The 8,045-nt window shown below is 43.8% G+C and overlaps 1 long non-coding RNA gene across 1 annotated transcript; it reads right to left on the bottom strand.

Annotated features, from left to right (window-relative positions):
* Nucleotides 1-221: 221 nt before the first annotated feature.
* LOC111094232 lies at nt 222-7,709 on the bottom strand. Its single transcript, XR_005384555.1, has 3 exons — nt 6,662-7,709; nt 2,592-3,053; nt 222-414 (listed from the first exon to the last, which is right to left on the bottom strand). It is a non-coding gene; the product is annotated as an uncharacterized LOC111094232 (long non-coding RNA).
* Between the last annotated feature and the right edge of the window lie 336 nt (nt 7,710-8,045).

Below are 8,045 nucleotides of genomic sequence, written 5' to 3'. Positions count from 1 at the left end.
ACAGATTTTCAAGGACATCACTGCTTCTACTGTGGTGCCATCTGTCTCAATACTGAAAATTTGTGTAATCTTTAAATGGGTAAATCTTTAAACGGAATCCTTTTAGCATGGCAAGTGACTTGAATGGCACCTCTTACCTAAACAAATATCTATTAGTTTTGAATACCTGAGTTGCCAAAGGAAAGGTGCAACTTTTCAAAAGAAATCCCGAGGACAATAAACAGGTGAAAAGAACGCTTTTTTACTAGAGGTACTGGTGGAGCACTGGTCATGGGCCAGCACTCTTTAGAAAGATAGGCATGGTGATGCGATGTAAGGGAGGAGAACCAGACCAGAGCAAGGAAGCAGCTGGTGGCAGGAGACAACGTTGTTGTAGGTAGCTGTCACCGAAATCCAGGTAAAAAGTGATGAAAGCTGAAACAAGAGGGAAGAAATAGCCAGATTTGAGGGGAGCAGGGGAGGCTTGGTGAAGTAGTATTTCACAGTAGAATGGACAGGAAGCTCTGATTCCTTTGACAAAGAAGGTTTTTCAACCCAAACCCCCAACACCCTGTCCCCCTACCCCACCTCCATGTCTGCTCCTGAGTCATCTGCTCTTCCACAGCCCTTTTGGGATCCTTCTCCATGCTCTTTCTCAGACCACTACTCATTTCCCCTTTCCCCACTACTGCCAAAGTTGGGACCACAACACAATGGCCTTGGGGAGATGCGATGTACAGAAGGTTATAGTAGCCACTGCTGTTGTTTGCCTTGATTGTCCCAACCCCACCACCCTAGCCTGTATAGGGGTTAATAACAACTAAAGGTCAGAAATAAATGAAGAAGAAGAAAAAACAAACAAATAAAAAAGAAACAAATGAAGACAATTACAACATAAAGGAAAGATTAAAAACTGTTCACTAAACTTCCAATAGTTCAAAGGATAAGAGAAACAAATAACTTACTGTAAAATATTTACATAGAGATCCCTAAGAGCATACTCTGATTCCTAGCTTGGCTCCTTGTCTCAAGGCCCAACATTGTTGACTTTTGCCTTGGACAGCACCTTCCTTCTTTGTTGCTCTCCAGTTATAAATATTTACTGCCTTACACTCTATTAATGATAGTTTAATCTCATGGAGGGTTCATCCCTCTTTCCCAACCAGTGCAACCCACAGGTTATCATTTGCAGCAATACTTTCCCCAAAAGGTTGAGTCAAGTAACACAAGTCTCTAACAGCACAGTCCCTAGAGTGTTTGCATTTCAATTTTTGCCCATTTGTAGCAGTGAAGATTTGCCATCTCATTCTTCTTGATCACCTACTGGGTTCTACACCATACATATCCCTCAAAGGCAAATAATAATTATCAAAGACAAGTTACATTAAAAAAAGAAACACTTCCCCAAATATAATCTGTACTAAGTCTACCCGAAATGGAGACAACTAGCTACATTTTTACATAGAGTTATGTCGATTCCCACTTTGTTCATCCTCCTCTTTCTAACCATGTCCAGATTCCTATAGGTCTGTAAGAAACAGGATGCATTACTGTAACCTTTTCAAGTGACAGCAACTCTCTTCCTACACAAAGATGTTGAAATCATGGAATTATTAAAGAGTATGTCTAGGAGTGTGTGTGTGTGTTTGTATAAAGTGGGTGGAGGGTCTTTTTCCAACTGTAGTTAGCTTGGCTCTGTTACGTATCTGACTTCATGTGCTATTTGAACTGATATTTTGGTTCTTGGCCGTAATAAAATATTATCTAATCACAAATATTGTGTAGGTGTGGGGAGCAAACAGATAATGCATAGGAAACAAAACACTTAAAGAGAATAGAAAAATATTAAATTTAAAGGAGAAAGGAAAGGTAGCCAAATTTAAAGAACAAGAATTCTTAAATTTCATAATATATTGCTATATTTATGCAAAAGTAAAATAAAGGGTGCTATCATATGATGAATTCTAATGAAATTTAACATTCCACTCTCTTACAGTTTATAACTTTACAATTCCTATTATTGTGACAAATATTTTGATCACAAGTGAACTCTCAGGTCTGGGTTATAAAAATGTATAATTCTTTCTGTTTCTACATTCATTTATTTCATGTACTCAACTATTTCCACTATTCACAAAGAATAGTTGGGGAACTATTTTTAGTTGGATAGGACTGGCTGCTAGAGGCAGGGTGTAGCAATAAAGAGGTGAGAGATATATAGGGACTGCTATGTTTCATGTTCTCCTGTTTCGACCATTGAAATCTATGTTGTACTGATCGAAAGGTTTAATGTCTCTGGGGTAGGAACAGTTTCATTCTCCCTGGAAATTTAACCAACAGTGGGCACTTCCACTTGATTTTGACATGCCACTTCCTATGTGATCATATTAAGTACCCCCCCCTCCCTTGCCCTGCCCAGTAGCAGTAGAGGAATAAATTAGTATTACACGGTATGCATGCACTATTAGTCATCAGGTAACTTCTGTATTTATGTCCCAGCACCAAGGCCTTGAAAAGCCATTAGGGACAAGTGTATCAGTTGGGACTCTTTCCAATGCAGTTGACAGAAAATTCAATCTTGACTTTAGCTAAAAGTGAACTGATTTACTCACATAACTTGAGAATCTGGTGATAGGTTTAGCTCCAAGAATAGCTTGATCCAGGCTCAAATGTCTTCAGCACCCAATTTCTCCTTCTCCATCTCTTGGATCTACTTCCTCTGTGTTGGCTCTATTCTCCAGCAGACTCTTGCTGTGTGGTGGCAGTTTACATCTCTCCATGTTGAAGTGCAGAGAACAAAAAAAAGAGAGAGATCCTTCCTGGTGGCTCCCACACAAGTCCTGGCCACTCATTGTGGCTACCTGTGTGCTAATGGTCAATGGAAAAAAAGGAGTAGTATAATTCCTGGTACAGATGAGTGAGGTCCAGGGGGTATTTGTGCAATGATTTGTCTCCCATGATACACCTGGATGCTAGAAGCATGACCTCATAGACTCCTCTGCCAACTCCTGATTCTCTTCCTGGGGAACTTCTCCAGTATCATCTCCCAGCTCTGTGTTTCTTCTCAAGAAATACTGATTTAAAAAAAAAAAATACTGATCATTCTGTTTCTCTCTCCCCTTGAATTTATTTGCCCAAGAAAATCCTTCTTCCAGTTTCAAGAATATCCTTTTCCTTTTGAAGTTTCTTTAAGATATTTAGGCTATGTCCTGGAATTTTTTTCCCCTTGAAATTTCAAGATTTTATAAAACAAAGCCAGAAATACTCAGATCACTTTTGTTTGCCCTTCCTTTTGCCTCTTTCTGGCTATGAATAACGAACACCCAGAAGGAGACCTGTTTACAGGGGTGGAGAGGGAGGAGAGAAGCAGTAGTAGAAAATACAGGGAGAAAAAAAGATGTAGAGATTATTTAGATTTTGAAATATTATCCCAAGGATCCACATACACGATATTCCAAATTAATAACACAGAAAGTTTTTTCTTTCCTTTCTCTTTTCTTCTCTCTTTCCTTCTCCCTGTCTCTCTCTCTAAGATACAAGGGGACAGAGAAACCACTGACAAATAAGCTGGTGAATGAACGGGCCTTATAGAAGATGTGTGTTGTAAATTAAACCTTGGCAGGTATTATATGCCACCTCTCTTTTTAGCATGGAATTTATGTATCAGGCTCAGCTAAGTATTGGCCCTGTTCTGACTAATGAACAGTAAAACAGTTTAAAAACAAAATTTTAAGAAATTTTCAAAAATTCTTCTGAGGACTGGATCCTTCATTAGCACAATAAAAAAATTTCTAGCAAATGAAGATGAAGGAATAGTAGATTTTCCCTGTATATCAGTCAATAGTGTCTTTCACTAGGATGTATGGAGTCAGGCTTCAATCTGGAAAACAGAAACTGCTCTAAGTACTCAACACAGGGAGAATTTAATTCAAGTAATTTGTAAAACAGGTGACAGAAACAAAAAGAGGACAGTGATTTTTCAACAGGACAAAGCCACCCAAATACTAGAGGAATAAAGGGAAAAGGCAATGTTACTGGAACCCAAGGTCAGAGGTCCTGAGGCATTTGGCAGGAACGAGAGCCTGGGGGGCAGGGTGGGATGTCCCCCTGCTCTGGCTTTCCATTGGTCACACGTGTGCTGGCAGGCAGCTCCTAAAGAAGGGAGGGAAACCATAGCTGGCTGGATCGGCCCTCCTGTGCTAAAGACAGAGAAGGGGAAAGAAGCAGGAATGGATCAAAGGGCTATTAGGTCTAGGCCCTGAACCCCACACAAGGAATTTGTTAAAACTCACTGTTCACAAATCCTGCTTTGATGCTATAATTTTTACTGGAAGAAAAAAAGTTGTTTGCAATAGATGCCCATCAATGAGTTACCAAAGTGTGTGCAGTTTGGGGTAAGCCATTAAAATCAGGACAACCTTGGGTGCCTGGGTGGCTCAGCTCGTTAAACATCTGACTCTTGATTTAGCCTCAGGTCATGATCTCAGGGTTGTGAGATCAAGCTCTGTGTGGGGCTCCACACTGGGTATGGAGCCTGCTTAAGATTCTCTTCTCTCCCTCTCTCTCTGCCCCTTCCCCTCTCCACCACCTAAAAAATAAAATCAGGGCAACCTTATCAGAAGGGCTGATTATGTATTTATGTGCATTTTTTTAAACTATGTTGGGATTCCTGTTAATTTTGCTGATTTTTTTAAAACTTGTTTTAGATTTTTTTTTTTTAAGATTTTTATTTTTTCATGAGATGCACAGACAGAGAGAGGCAGAGACACAGGCAGAGGGAGAAGCAGGCTTCATGCAGGGAGCCCGATGTGGGACTTGATCCTCGGTCTCCAGGACCAGGCCCTGGGCTGAAAGTGGTGCTAAACCGCTGAGCCACCCGGGCTGCCCTATTGCTGATTAAAAAAAAAAAAAAAATTATAAGAACACTGCCTGCCTTGATTTCTTGGTTTTTTAAATTCAGAAAACACCTAGGTCTATAACTTTGGTTGTTCCTTGCCTTTCATTTGGAATGTTGAGAATCCCTCATCACTTTTCTTGCTAACCTTCTATTTATCCATTTGAAAGTTGCTGAGATTTGCGTATACTGTAACTTCAATGATATTTTCTGAAATGAATTCTATCACCAAAACTATACTGCATAGGATACGGCAAATATTTGTGCTCATTCCTTTGAAGCCTCAACCTAGCTGGCACAGTTCTCTAAATAGAGAGCAGGATTAACTGAGTAATAAGGCAAGAGTGCACAGTAGTTTCTTTAATAAAATCTTCAATACTGTTACTGTGAGGAGTCTTTTAAAAAAGATTTAACCTCAGGTAGACAGAAGTGTCAGAAATATTGAGAAATGTCCGTATTCTAAAACATCCGCTATGTTTAAAAATTGTAACAAGCTTTATGCTATCAAAGAGATCCAATGAAAGATCTTCCATATTTTCATTCTTTTATATCACAAATTTCAACGTGGTTGTTTAGGGGGTTTGTTTGTTTGTTTTTGTTTTTCCTTTTTATTTTTTAAGGAAACTGGTTGTTGCACGGTATTTCTCCTGTGTTCCAGAGCTAAGCTCCCACAGCTCCCCGCCTCATAAAATTTGGACTTGTTTCAGTTTTAGCCTAATTCTCATTCTGTTAAATTTTTAAGGGTAAGGGTAACGGAAAATGGAACTTGCCACATTAAAAAAGGATAAGAAGGGGGATCCCTGGGTGGCGCAGCAGTTTGGCGCCTGCCTTTGGCCCAGGGCACGATCCTGGAGACCCGGGATCCTGGAGATCCTGGAGATCCCGGGATCGAATCCCACGTCGGGCTCCCGGTGCATGGAGCCTGCTTCTCCCTCTGCCTGTGTCTCTGCCTCTCTCTCTCTCTCTCTGTGACTTTCATAAGGTAAAAAAAAAAAAAAAAAAAAAAAAAAAAAAAAGGATAAGGAAGCAAAAGAGTTTCAATTTAAAACTATGTGAGAAGCTAGAAGTTTCAGGAAAGTAATAGTAAAAGAAAAATACCTCTTTGTCAGCTACAGGAGAAAGAACTTCAAGATGAAATCAGAGATATGAAACATTTTATGGGAAAGAGAGACAGATGTGCTTTTGGAACCGGGAAAATACTGGTTAACTTTTAGTTGCAATCACACTTCGGTGGTGTCTACGTGAAGCAAATGTTTTGGCTCTAAACTTGTTTCTGCCTTTTTTTATGTTTTCTGCCTTCACCAACCTGGAGACAGAAGATGAAGGCGGATTCTGACAATGCTGGGGATCAAGCAGAAGAAGACGTGCCTGGCTCATAAACACCACTCACTGATAAACAAGTTTGTGTGTTTCAACTCAGAACCCCTTCCTAAAAACTATATAAGCCAGATTTGGGGGTAAAATTGGAGACAAGTGATCCTAGTACATTTAGTTACTCATAATTCATTCACTTGTGGGAGAGCACATGGTGTTGGAAAGGCCCTAAGACATCATCAGACTGTAATTATGTCTGCTGTCATGTAAATGAAGCATGTAGTGACAACTATTTTTTCCTCTTAAAATAGTTTTAATGATATAGTTGAATTCATTCTTTTTCTGAAGTGGCCCTAATATATCTTCTTTTTGAAAAATGTACAAAGTAAAAAATTGTCAGAGGACCAAATTATTGTATATTTGGTTATCTTTTTTCCATGAGACACAGGTACTCATATCAACAGCTTTATATACCTGAACACAATGTGTCCTTTTAGCATCCTAGAACATTAGCGTGGAAAGGGTCTTAGAAACCACACTTTCTCCATTTGGAAGACCAAGGAACTGAGGCGGAAGGTGACGCTGTAATTTCTGCAAGGTGGCACAGAGAGGCACAATGAAACCGAATGAAGACCCAGATTTTCTCGTCTTCCAACTCCCAGCCACGTGAATCCCTCACAACCTCACTTTGTCTTGACTGTAAAGCAACCACCATTTCCTCGGCGCTGTTAAGTCCCTCTATCCAGGCCAGGTCACTTAAAAACTTCATTTCCATCGACAAATGACATATCAGCATCCCAGGAATTTTCGAGTTCAGGTATCTGAGACCTCTTGCTCAGCAGGAGCCAGTCTAGCCGGTTAGTAGCCGGTTCCAAGGAAACAGACGATGTGCGGCGCGCGTGGGGCCGTCGGGGCGCCAGCCTCGGTGGGCCTGGGCAGGGCGGCGGGAGGGCAGGAGCCGGAACGGCAAGTGCCCGCACAAAATTTACCTAGAGAGAAAGTCCCTTTAAGTGTAAGCCTTGATGAAACTCCAGAACCTTCCACGATGGTAGACTTTGGGAAAATGCAAATGTGCTGTGTGCAAGGCCTGTGCGAGTTCGAGGCCACAAAGGCCAGCGCCCGAGCCCGCGAGCCGGGGGGCGCGCTCTTGCTGGGGGGCCCGGGCGCGACTCCAAATCCAGACAGTCGAGATGGCCCCGGCTCCGCCACCACCGCAATCCCTAAAGCCGGTGGGGTCTGAAGAAGGGGAGGCTACGATCCGCCCAGAGGGGGATGGATGCAGGCGGAAGGCCGCGGCGCGCACTCCCGCAGAGGCTTCGAGGAGGCCGCGTCGGGACGCCCAGCACGGACGGCTTCGGTTTGGCTTCGAACCGAGGATCTGCCCACAAACACATCCTACCTGTGCGAGGGCGGGTGTGGGCGAGCGGGGAGGCCGGGGCCCCCGAGCGGGGAGGCAGGAACCCGGCGACCCCGGCCCTGAGCCCGGGGGCTGCGCTCGCCCCGGCCTTCCCACAGCTTTGACATGTCAGCATGGGGGGGGGGGCGGGGGGGCGGGGGCAGGGGAGGAGGGGAGGGGAAGGGAGTGTAAGGGAGGGGAGGGGGGAGGGGAGGGAGGGGGGAAGGGGAGGGGAGGGGAGGGGAAGGGAGAGGAAGGGAGAGGAAGGGAGGGGAAGGCAAGGGGAGGGGAGGGAGGGCGGGCAGGGCGGGGGCGCGGGGCTGCGGGGCGGCTCCTGCTTGCCCCCGCGCCGCGCCCCGCGGTCCCTGGAAGGCCGCCCGAGCCGCCCGGCGGCGGGTTATTTATAGCGCGGGCTGCGCGCGTCACGGAGCCCGGCCCGGCTGACGGGGCCGCTGACGCGCT

Source organism: Canis lupus, chromosome 36 (genome assembly GCF_011100685.1).
Source record: "Canis lupus familiaris isolate Mischka breed German Shepherd chromosome 36, alternate assembly UU_Cfam_GSD_1.0, whole genome shotgun sequence".
In the NCBI taxonomy this organism is placed as follows: Eukaryota; Metazoa; Chordata; class Mammalia; order Carnivora; family Canidae; genus Canis; species Canis lupus.
Note: the sequence above shows the minus strand (reverse complement) of the source record. Positions and strands in the feature narration are given on the sequence as shown.